The following is a 12,467-nucleotide window of genomic DNA, read 5'->3' on the forward strand; positions in this document are numbered from 1 at the left end:
TTTTCTGCATGCAGTGTCTTTGCTTTTGGTATGAGGGTTATGCTGACCTCATAAAACGAGTGTGGAAGTATTCCTTTCTTTCCAATCTTTTGTAACAGTTTGAGGATTGGCATTAATTCTTTAAATATTTGGTAGAATTCACCAGTAAAGCCATCTGGTCCTCAGTTTTTGTTTATTAAGGGGTGTTTAATTACTGATTCAACCTGCATGCTAGTTATAGGTCTGTTTAGATTTCTTGTATCTTTCTTGTTCCATCTTGGTAGCTTGTATGTTTCTAGGAATGTATCCATTTCTTCTAGGTTACCCAATTTGTTGTTGTATGATTGTTTATAGTAGGCTGTTATGATCCTTTATATTTCTGTGGCATCAGTGGTAATGTCTCCTTTTTCATTACTGATTTTATTTATTAAATAATAAATTTATAATAAATATATAAATATATTTTAGAAATATAAATATAATTTAAATATATATTATATAAAATATAATGTATTTTATAATATAAAATTAATTATAATTAATAATAATAAATTATTAAAAAGACATTTATAATATAAAAATATAAAAAGATATAAATTTATTATATTTATATCATATAATTATATATGATATAATTTATAATAAATTTATCTCTTTTTTCCTTAGTCTAAGGGTTAATCAATTTTGTTTATCTTTTGAAAAAGAAAACCTCTTATTTTCATTTTTTAATTATTAATTTCCTATCCTCTATTTCATTGATTTCTGCCCCAATCTTTGTTATTTCCTCCCTTTTCCAAATTTTTGGCTTAGTTTGTTCTTTTTCTAGCTCCTTGAGGTGTAAAGTTAGATTGAGATCTTTATTATTTTTTATTCCTTCTTTTTAATCTCAATAAATTTCCCTTTTAGAACTGCTTTTGCTATATCCCATACATCTTGATATGTCATGGTTTTGTTGTTGTTTGTTTGACCTGAGGTATTTTCTAATTTCCTTTTGATTTCTTCTTTGAACTAATTTTTGTTCAAGAGTATGTTGTTTAATTTCCACATATCTGTGAATTTCTCAGTATTCCTTCTGGTATTGATTTCTAGATTCATTTCCGAAAAGGTATGTGGTATGATTTCAGTCTTCTTAAATTTATTATGACTTGTTTTGTCACCTAACATGTGATCTATCCTAGAGAAAATTCCATGTGTATTTGAGAAGAATGTGTGTTTCTCTGCTGTTGGTTAGAATATTTTGAGTATGAGGGGTGCCTGGGTGACTCAGTGGGTTAAAGCCTCTGCCTTTGGCTCAGTCATGATCCCAGGGTCCTGGGATTGAGCCCCGCATCGGGCTCTCTGCTCAGTGGGGAGCCTGTTTCCCCCTCTCTGTCTGCCTGCCTCTCTGCCTACTTGTGATCTCTCTCTCTCTGTGAAATAAATAAAAAATCTTTAAAAAAAAAGGAATGTTTTGTATATGCCTCTTAGGTCCATTTGATCTATAGTGTTGTTCCAATCCTGTGTTTCCTTATTGGCATTCTGTCTGAATGCTCTATCCATTATTAAAAGTGAAGTATGGAAGTCTCCTACTATTATTGTATTGCTATGTATTTCTTCCTTTGGTTCTGTCAATGTTTGCTTTATATATTGTGGTGTTCTGATATTGGGTGCATATATATTTATAATTGTTATACCTTCCTAGTAAATTGACCCTTTTATCTTTATTTGTCTCTTCTTTGTGATAGTTTTTTACTTCATTTTTATGTGTTTATTTTGTGTGGTATATCTATAGCCACCTGTGCTCTCTCTTGGTTACCATATATATGGACTATCTTTTTCCATCTTCACTTTTAGCCCATGTGTGTCCTTAAATCTAAATTGAGTTACTTATAGATAGCATATTGTTGGGTCTTGTTTTCTTATCTATCCTGCCACTCCATCACTCTCTCTCTTTTGATTGGGAAATTTAATCCATTTACATTTATTTATTTATTTGTTTATTTTTAAGATTTTATTTATTTGACAGACAGAGATCACAAGTAGGCAGAGAGGCAGACAGAGAGAGAGGGGGAAGCATGCTCCCCACTGAGCAGAGAGCCCGATGTGGGGCTCGATCCCAGGATCCTGGAATCATGACCTGAGCTGAAGGCAGAGGCTTCACTGAGCCACACAGGTGCCCCAAATCCATTTACATTTAAATTATTTGTAGGCATGGATTTATTGTTGCCATTTTGTTATTTTTTGTTGATCTTGTAATTTTGTTGTCTGTCTTCCTCTCTTGCCATCTTATTTTGTGTTTTGTTGATTTTTTTGGTACTGATATTTTTTAAAATTCTTTTTTCCTTTTTTTGGTGTAACTTGTATAGATATTCTTGGTGTTAATGGTTACTTCGGGGCTTACATAAAATATCTCATAGTTAAAAGCCTATTTTAAGCTCGTAAAAGTAGTCTATTTTAAGCTGTTTAATCACATATAAAAACTCTACACTATAACTTCTCACATATTTTGTTGTTGTATGACAACACAATATCTATTCATATTGTTTCTCTTTTAACATATTTTAGATAGTTATTTTTAGTATTTTTGTTTTTTTAATACTAGAATTAAAACTATTTTACCCACTACCATTATAGTAACACAGTATTCTGTATCTGTGTATATATTCATCTTTACCAACACATTTTGTACTTTCTTATGCTATCTTTAGTATTTCTTATAAGGAGGTCTAATGGTGATGAACTCCCTTTATCTTTTGTTTGTCTGGAAAGTTTTTATCTCTCCTTCATTTTTGAAAGGCAGTTTTGCCAGGTACAGTATGCTTGGTTGGCTGTTTTCTCCTTTGAACACTTGGGATTTATCCTACCATTCCCTTCTGGCCTGCAAGATTTCTGCTGAGAAATTGCTGATAGTCTTATGATGGTTCCCTTGTATAAGGCAATTTGCTTCTCTCTTGCTGTTTTTAAAATTCTCTTTTTGTCTTTGAATTGACAGTTTGAGTATAATGTATTTCAGTGTGAAACTTTCTTGTTTCACATTTTTGGGTATTTTTTGGGCTTCTTGGATTTGGATGTCTATTTCCTTACAGAGTTGAGGAGAAATATTCAGCCATTATTTCTTTGAATAAGCTTTTTGGTCCTTTCTTTCTCTTTTCTCCTTCTGGAATTCCTACAATGTATATATTGGCCTGTTTGGTGATATTTCATAAGTCCCTTACGTTTTCTACACTCTTTTTTTTTTCCTTTTTTGCCCCTCTGACTGAATTATTTTCAATGACTTATCTTTTAATTCACTGATTCTTTCTTCTGTTGCTCTAGTCTGTTATTGAACCACCTCTAGTGAATTTTTAATTTTAGCTATTGTGTTCTTCAGATTCAGATTTCTATTTGGGACTTTTAAAATATTTTCTATTTCTTTATTGAAATTATTACTTCCTTCATGTTCTCTTAACCTCAGTGTGCACCTTTATGACAGTTATTTTGAATTTTCTGTTAGGCATATCATATACTTCTATTTCATTAGGGTTGTTTTGTTAAGATTTATTGTGTGCCTTTATGATATCTTTATCTGATTCTTCATTTTCCTGGACTCTGTGTTGGTGTCTGTGTATTAGACAAAACAGCCACCTCTCATAGTCTTCACAGACTGGCTGTGTACAGGAGAAGACCTCCCATCAATCGGGCTGTCCAGAAGTTCTAGGGGCTTTTCAATATTTTGTGTTAAACCAACTCACTTTCTATACAGCTCCTAGATGTCTGGAGTATGCTGGATTCTATCTGGGACAAGTGAGATTGAAGCCAGTTCCCTGGATGGGACCCAGAAAAGTTGGATCACTGGGCAGTCTGTCCAACTTTTCCTTCCCTAGGCACAATCGGGAAACCTCTGTCTATCTAGCTATCTCTCCATTCATCCATCTATATCTATCTATCTCTGCTTGCTCTGTGCTGAACCAGGAAAGGGTAGTATGATGACTGCCAACCCAAATCTTGATTCTGTTCTCACTAGCCCCCAGGCATATACAATATGTCAGGTCACATCAGCACTCCAAGACAGGCAAGTCAGAACTAGTCCTTTGGGAAACTCCCAGAAAAGTGATGTTGGAAGCCTGGACCAACTCTTTACCTCACCAGGGAGAAGCAGGCAGCTGTGCTTTTGCCTGCTTGCTCTGTGCTGTGCAGAGGGGAGGAGTCATGGCATTTACCAGTCCAAGTCACTGTCTCTGTTCTCCCGTGGGTGGCTAGACTGTGTTGGACCCATAAGAGCGCCAAGCCTGGCAAGACAGAAGCCAGTTCTTGGGGAGCCCTTTTGGAAAAGGGGGGCTACTAGATGCATGAATCAAATCTTTCCCTCCCCTGTGAAAACCTGGGACCTGGTGAGTCTCTTCCTGATCATATGGTACTGCGCTAAGTGTAGGAATTCTGGCAAAATTGTGTCCCGAATTTCCCTCCTGGCTTCAGTGAATCTGGTTTCATGTTTGCCTGAGGTACAAAAACCTTTCGATTAGTTTCTGAATTTCTCACAAAAGGAATTTGTCTGTGAATTGCTGCTAAATCAATGTATTTATGGAGAATGAAGGTCTTCCTACTGTGCTATCTTGCTCATGTCACTTTGAGATAACTTCTTGAATGGGACCTGTATTGCTTTCTTAAAGCTGTGCATGTAAGCAGAAGAAGAAGTGATCAGAAGAAGGCCCCAGCATCTGGGTACTGGTAGCTATCCTGGCAAAGAGACTCAGCTGATTGAGAAGAAGGGAAATTATATAGGTGTACTATGTTCTACCTCTACTCTCAAGACTGGGCAATGTGAGAAAACTGGAGGATGAGAGTCATCCTCCTGGCATCTTGACTGGATGAGTACTGCCCACCACTTGTGGGTCTGTCCCATCTTAAAGCACCTCAGTGACTGGCAGTGAGCCCTGAGAGCAGACAAAAGAAACTACTATAATACCTGAAGAGCCCAGCAATACTCTTAGGAAAGAGACTTGCATAAAAACAAGCCACTAAAGGAAAATAATAAACTTTAAAAATAGTAAGAACATTAGGATGTAAAGATTCTTGTAGAGTACAAAAAACTTTCTGAAGCCAAAAGATAAGATCTGCACACAAGTTAAGTAGATGGAAAAGAGAGAGAACATTTCAGTAGTAGAAAATAAATTTCCTAAGCTAAAAAAAGCCCCAAGACTGCTGATTAAAAGGTTTTGGCAAGTTCTGGACAAGACAAGTGAGTCAGCTTGGTAAATTCCTGAAGTCTAAGGATAAAAAGAAATGTTACAATCATCCAGAAAGAAAGTACAAGTTACTGACAGAGGAAAAAGGATCATGGGGAAATCAACTTTCTCTTCAACCCTTGAAACAGAGAGTATTGCGGTGAATCATGTGAAGATCACTGAGAAAAAAATAGTGCATACCAAGAATCCTGTAGCAAGACATTGTTCCCCTGTCAGAGTGAAAGAAATATATTTGAGGATATGCAAAGATTCAAAGGACATGTCACCCACATCTTCCATCAGAGAAAAAGATATTAATAAAAGATCTAACCAAACAATAATTGAATCTGTATAAAGGCGTCAAGATGGATGGAGGATAAAAAGAAAAAAAAATAGTGATGAGAAAGAACCCTTACAATATATAACTAGTCACATTTGTATGGATAATAATAGACTGTTTAAGGATGTGTAATAGATGTACTCAAAATAGAAGAGACATATTTCAAGGGAAATGTTAATAATAGCCTGGAACTGAAAGTACTAAAGGAGAAAGAGGGGAAGGAAAACTTTCCCACACGTCTCATGTTGGTGTGAGAGTGGGAAGTGAAAGCATTCTAAAGGATTCATCCTTCAGAGGAAGAAGAACAGCCGGAGAATTGAGTTTAGGGGAAATAGTTGGAGTCTTATCTTCATGCAATGGAATAAAAACATGGGTCTGACTATAAGTCACAAAAAGGAGAAGAAAACGGATATTATGGAAAAAGTAGAGATCCCAGATTAACAAGGAAAATAAAAAAATTGAGTAACAACTAATTTGTACAAGGAAATGGGGGGGGGATGAAATAAGCAATAAATAAAATAGAAGAAACAAGTCACTGATGACTTGTTTGCTGAATGCAGTGCATAATATTCAGTATGAAGGTCAACCTCACTTTACCTCTCTGCAACCTTTGGTGTTTTTCCTCACTCCCTCCTTCTTGGCGTTCCTTCCTGTCCTGGCTTCCACATTATTTTCTTTCAGGTTTCTTTCTACTTTTCTGGCAATTCCTTCTTAGCCTCCTTCAGCTGTTCTTTAACCCCTCTTCACCTTGATTGCTAGTGTTTTCCAGGATTTTGCCCTATTTCCTCTCTATACAGACTCTCCCTTGGTGATTTAGCTCACTTCCAAAGCTGCTGACCACCACCTACCATGGATGACTCCCAAACTCTATCTGCAGCCCAGGACTCTCTCCTGAATTATGGACCCACAGGGCCAAATACTAATGGAGGGAATCCATTTGGAGACCCACAGGGACCTCAAACTCAACATGTCCTGTATTCCCAAAGAATAAAATAAAACAAAAACCCTTATGAAGTCAACAGAAGAAAGTACCTTATCACTTTTTTTATTGCTTTATTAGTTATAGCAAGATTTTTTCATGTTTTACTGATCAGTTATGTGTGTGTATGTGCAAATCCTTTCTCTACTTGATGTTCTGCATACCCCTTCCTTTCTCCCTGACTTGTGCCTTAATTTCGGTCCCCATCACACCTCCACCAAATTACTGCAACACTTTCCTGGGTGTTGCTCCTGCTCTTGGTCTGCTAGTTTATGCAACCAGACTCTTTTCTTTAGTCTGAGTGATACATTTATTATACAAATCTGATTGGCCACTCTCCTGCTTAAAATATTTCAATGGCTTCTTACTGCCTTTTGAGTGAAAACCAAGCAGCCTATCATGACCCATACAGGGCATCCCACAATCCAACCCCTGCCTGCTCTCTCTAGCCTAGTTCTCCTCACTCCACACCTGTACCTTATATCCTTCCTTCTACCTTGGCTTAAGGTGATTATGGAGGTTGACAGGATGAATTGGCAAGGTGGAGACCTAGGAGATCTGACTTTGTGGTACCAGTCTGAATGCTAGCAGCCTTGAGACTCAGAAAGAGCCCATGTTTCAGTCCGAGTCGGAAGGCAGGAGAAAGCTGATGTCCCAGTTTAAGGCAGTCTAAGGAATTCTCTTACTCTGTTACTCTAGGAGGGTCAGACTTTTTGTTCTATTCAGATCTTCAGCTAATTGGGTGAGGACCACCCACATTAGAGGGTGCAATCTCCTTTACTCAGTCTGTAAATTTAAGTGTTAATCCCATCCAAAAACACACTCATGGAAATACTCAAGAATAAGGTTTGACCAAATATCTGGGCACCCTATAGCTCATAGGTTGACACATAAAATTTCTTTAAAGATTTTATGTATTTGAGAGAGAGACAGAGAGAACACTAGTGGGGGGAGGGACAGAAGGAGAAGAAGAGGGACAAGCAGACTCCCCACTGAGCAGGGGAGCCTGATGCAGGGCTCTAATCTCAGGACCCCAAGATCATGACCTGAGCAGAAGTCAGACCCCAAATGATTGAGCCAGCTGGTGCCCCATCACATTAAATTAACCACTTCAGGAGGCAACAGGGTGAGCAGGTGATCCTAACCTCCAGCTGTTAGAGAAGACACATACCTTATCTCTCTCACACACACACCCTTGCCCTCTAATCTAGGCTTCCCAGAAAGGATACTTTCACTCCCTAAGAGGAATTTTGGGATTTTATGGAAGCATTTGTCGCAATCACAGTTTGTTACAATGATGTGGGGGCTGTCACTGGATGGGGTGTCAGATGTTCTGCCATGATCAGGACAGTCTATACCACAAGGTACTGTCAACATGACTTTCAAATGTCCCACTAGATGTTTGTCCATGAAAACCCTGTTTGTAATTATATGGATCTAGCATCCAACTCCATTTTACATATAAACATGAAGGATTTTTTTTTTTTCAATTTTGACAGGAACTGAATTTTTCTAGGAATGCAAAATTGAGTGAAGGTGGCATATTTTGTTTAGGACTTTATGGAGTGTTGTTCCCCAGTATTCCCATGATTCTGGAAAACCATATAATGAATAGTAAAGCCAATCAGCATTTGAGTGACCCTTAAAATACATGTGGATCTGTGCATTTATATATTGCATTCATGGTGATTCTGCCCAGAGGTGCAGACATCTAACTACTCATTAGGTGGTCCAGTGTAACTATGTACATTTTTTTTTTCAGGTACCAAAATACTTAATGTTTTACTATAAAATTACATTTCTTTGGTCTTTCATTATAACAGTGAGTGCATTGTTAATAATTTTTAAAATTATGGATTTTGGAGGGAAAATTCTTTGTGTAGGCAGATTGTGTTATTTATGGTTTTCATTTGAGCATAACAAAGGGAGAGTTACAAATTTTTTGTTATAAAAAGAGGCATTAGGTTTAGTATGGCTGAAAGCCACTATTCTAAATGAACCAGTACCTCTGAAGAGATGCTCATCTACCTGTCAGGCCCAAGCCTGACTCCAAGGGGTCTGTATGTGGTGAGGAGGCTAGGTCCCCAATAATCTTATCTTCCATCATCAGAAATTAATGAGTCCCAGGGCACCTGGCTGGCTCTATCAGTGGAACGTGTGACTCTTAATCTCAGGGTTGTGGGCTCGAGGCCCATGCTGGGTGTAGAGATTACTTAAAAAATAAAATCTTAAAAAAAAAAAAGAGGGGCGTCTGGGTGGCTCAGTGGGTTGAGCCTCTGCCTTCGGCTTGGGTCATGATCTTAGGGTCCTGGGATCGAGCCCCGCATTGGGTTCTCTGCTCAGCGGGGAGCCTGCTTCCCTCTTTCCCCCCATCTCTCTGCTTGCCTCTGTGCCTGCTTGTGTTCTCTCTCTCTCTGTCAAATGAATGAATAAAATCTTAAAAAAAAAAAAAAAGAAATTAGCAAGTCCCTAAGCAACTGGCTAATGTCACTGAGGGTCAATGAGATATTTCTTTGTTCAGTCAAGGGCTGGAAAGATCAAGACACAAGGCTTTGTGTCTACCTCCCAGGGACTTACAGGTCCTGGATCAGGTCCACCTTGAGGAAGCTCTCTCCCCTCTCTGTTCTGCCTACATGTGCTCCACCTAAAATTCTTTTCATGAGTTCATTTCTTATCTCCTCAAATGGACTGTAAATTCCTTAAGAAGAGAGACTGATGTGTCCCATGTCCTGAGGCGCTCATTATGAATGTTGAATGAATGGATGAATGAATAAATGAGTGCATGATTTGGGAGAGTCCAACAGATGGCTCTACCAATACAATACCAATATCTTTGGAACTCTAATAGGGGAGACTGTTTTGTTCTTTATACCTAGCCAGCTGGCCAGCTGAACTCCCAGTGATGTCTTGGGCTATAATCAGGAATTTAATTAGGCCTGGCACCTGATTCTGGAAGAAAAGAAGAACAAAGATGAGTACAAGCAGGAGAGAGCTAAGCTGTTAACAAACCTGACATATGGTGCCATGTATCACCCACTGGCTTTCATTTAGGGCTGGCCTAAGTCCTAAGTTACTTTACTTCTAAATAGTAGATAGGTTTATTCTCTTTCCTTATGTTAATTAAGACCTTTTATTGACTACCTGAAACCAAAAGTATGTGATGCTTTTGGATGTTTAGGGGTATATACAAAATAGGTACAGAGGTAGCCAGTAGAGGTAATACAGTTCTGGATAGGAGTTCAAAATCCGGGGCTTGATCCCTGACACTTTCCACCAACTAAATGCATGGCAATGGACAAGCCAGTTGATATTTTCAGGTTGAAAATTCTACAAATCAACAAAATGCAGTAAGTGACTATTTAAGTGAATTACACCATGAGTCATTGGCGAGGTACATGTACCATGAAGCTAAAGATGCTTACACTTTCAGGCCCCTCATTTCACAATCACCTATTCCTAAGGCTCTGTGCCTTATTTTGTCAAGATGATATTATTACCCTAAACCTGGGTCTCCAATTAAGATTTCTTCCAAGTTCAAAATTCTGTATTTTTGGCCAACAGGCTTGAGGAAGGGCATTTTCTTCTCCAGTTTTAGAGCCTGTTATTTCTGAGTGTCAAGGACAGTGCTGTGTCAAAGGTACATTGTTATTTTCTTTAGGTACTAGGCATGATATTGGACAATTCCTATTAAGAAAATAAAGCCACTGAGTGAAAGTCTGGATCTGTGGGATTTACTAGTAAAATATTTAAACTCGAGGGGCACATGGGTGGCTCACTGGGTTAAGCCTCTGCCTTCTGCTTGAGTCATGATCTTAGGGTCCTGGGATCGAGCCCTGCATTGGGCTCTCTGCTCAGCAGGGAGCCTGCTTCCCCCCTCTCTCCGGCTGCCTCTCTGCATACTTGTGATCTCTGTCAAATAAATAAATAAATAAATAAATAAATAAAATCTTTAAAAAAAAATACTTGAGCCTCGTTTTATATTTTATTGTACTTGAGAATTCTACCAGCAAAATTCCTTGACTGTAAGGTCCATGTTGTGTTCCTATTAATTTTGCTCAAGTCTCATTTCTTGTTGTCCGGGAGACCCAACATTTGACTTAAATTATTGCAGAGGCACTTCTCTTTCTCCACTTTCCTGGAAGAGCTTTGACCCTGGTCTCTTGGAAGCCGTGGCTGGGAAATATGGGGGAACTGTGAATTGAGCTGACGGAGTTCAGTAAAACAGGTGTTTACTGTGTGGCAGCCTGATTCAGACACCTACGCTAATCGAACTGGGAAAAGTAGGGGGTGCACAGGAAGTCTCTTCATTATTTGCCGGGTGAGTATGAGGTGCAAGCCCCAAGGTTAAGTGTCCCGCTGTTAGCCTAAGAGCACAGAGCAGAGAGGGCAGATGGAGGAGGAGGTGAAAATCTTCAGGGTCAAAGTCCTTAAAATGGAAGCTTTCTTTTCTGTCTCCTCAGTCTTCACAACCTCTTACCCTGCCAGCAACAAGCACCCACAGGACCTCTACTTCTCAGGGGCTTTCCAGAACAACTTTAAGGGCCTTGCCCAGGAGCAACTTGCTTTGGGCACTCACCCCAATAAGCAGAGTTGATGTGGGCTCAGGAATTCTCTTAATTACTTTGTTTTTCTTGTTACTGGCATTTTATTCCTTTTCCTGGAGCGGGCAGGAAGAACTCTTTCGTTTATTCTTCCTGGTGATTGCCACCAAAAATGAGGTTACGGTTCCACTTTTGCCTTCAATTTGTGTCAAACACAAGCCCCAGCATTTTGTTATTGTTTTTGTCTTTAACCTTGTTTTCCCAAAATAGAATTTCTTCTTCCTTGGTATTATGACCCAGTGGGAGCTCCACAGCAGACAGTAAAAACTCCAGATCAGTGGATGGCTTAAGTGGAGTTCCAGTTCACATTCATTCTCCCTGTCTGAAATTTGCATTTCCACTTATGCTTTTTCCCATTTGAATTTCATTTCCATCTATTTGTTTGCTAGTTGAATTTAGATTGGTGTTTAGTTTTGAACCATCTTTGAATTTGTCTTTTTATTTTTTTTGGCTCGTAATTATCTTTTAGTTTATACTATTTTACTGCTGTTATGTTCTCAGCCATCCACGAAGTGGATTAGAAGAACTGTGTTCTAATTCAGCTCTGATCAGCGTGTGACCTTGCTCCCCAGCATGCATTACCTAATTTCATCATACAGGGGCTTAATAAACATGATGGTTCCTCCCTTTGCAATGTTCTAGTGTCCTATGAATTGGCTTTGTTTTTATTCACTCTTATTTCTATGTTCATATTTTTAGATCAATTCCCAAACTTACTTGGGAATACACTGTTAACATATAAGCCTAATGGTAATCAGGAATAACTAAAATAATTCCCATCAAGTTAGGACTTTATAAATATTAATCTTTGTCAGTAATGAGAAATGTCTACATTTATTTATTTATTTTTTAAAGATTATTTATTTGACAGAGAGAGAAATAACAAATAGGCAGAAGTAGGCAGAGAGGCAGGCAGAGAGAGGGGGAGAAGCAGGCTCCCTGCTGAGCAGAGAACCTGATGTGGGGCTCGATTCCAGGACCGTGGGATCATGACCTGAGTCAAAGTCAGAGTCTTAACCCACTGAGCCACCCAGGTGCCCCGAGAAATGTCTACATTTAAATAAGGGAAATGTCCACTCTGTTGGGGGTGGAGAACTGTCCCCCACTGAGAGGAATATATGGAAATAGCCCCATTCCATGAGCTGCCTGATTATAAAATAGCACCAAGCTTGTCATCATGCTGCCCAGTCTTCAAGAGGACTGAGAAATGTTGGGAAAAGAGTCAGAAGGGACACATTTTTGTATAGGTCTTAAAAAAAAAAAAGCACGACCCTCGTGTCTCCTGATTTTGTTCACCATGCAGACCCTCCTCTTTCCCATCCTGCACACCCCATCTTCTATTGTCCTATTGCAGAACGTGTCAAACCAGACTTGGAGTGCTTCCC

This window comes from Lontra canadensis, unplaced genomic scaffold (assembly GCF_010015895.1).
Source record: "Lontra canadensis isolate GAN:19392208 unplaced genomic scaffold, GSC_riverotter_1.0 scaffold12, whole genome shotgun sequence".
NCBI classification, from domain to species: Eukaryota; Metazoa; Chordata; class Mammalia; order Carnivora; family Mustelidae; genus Lontra; species Lontra canadensis.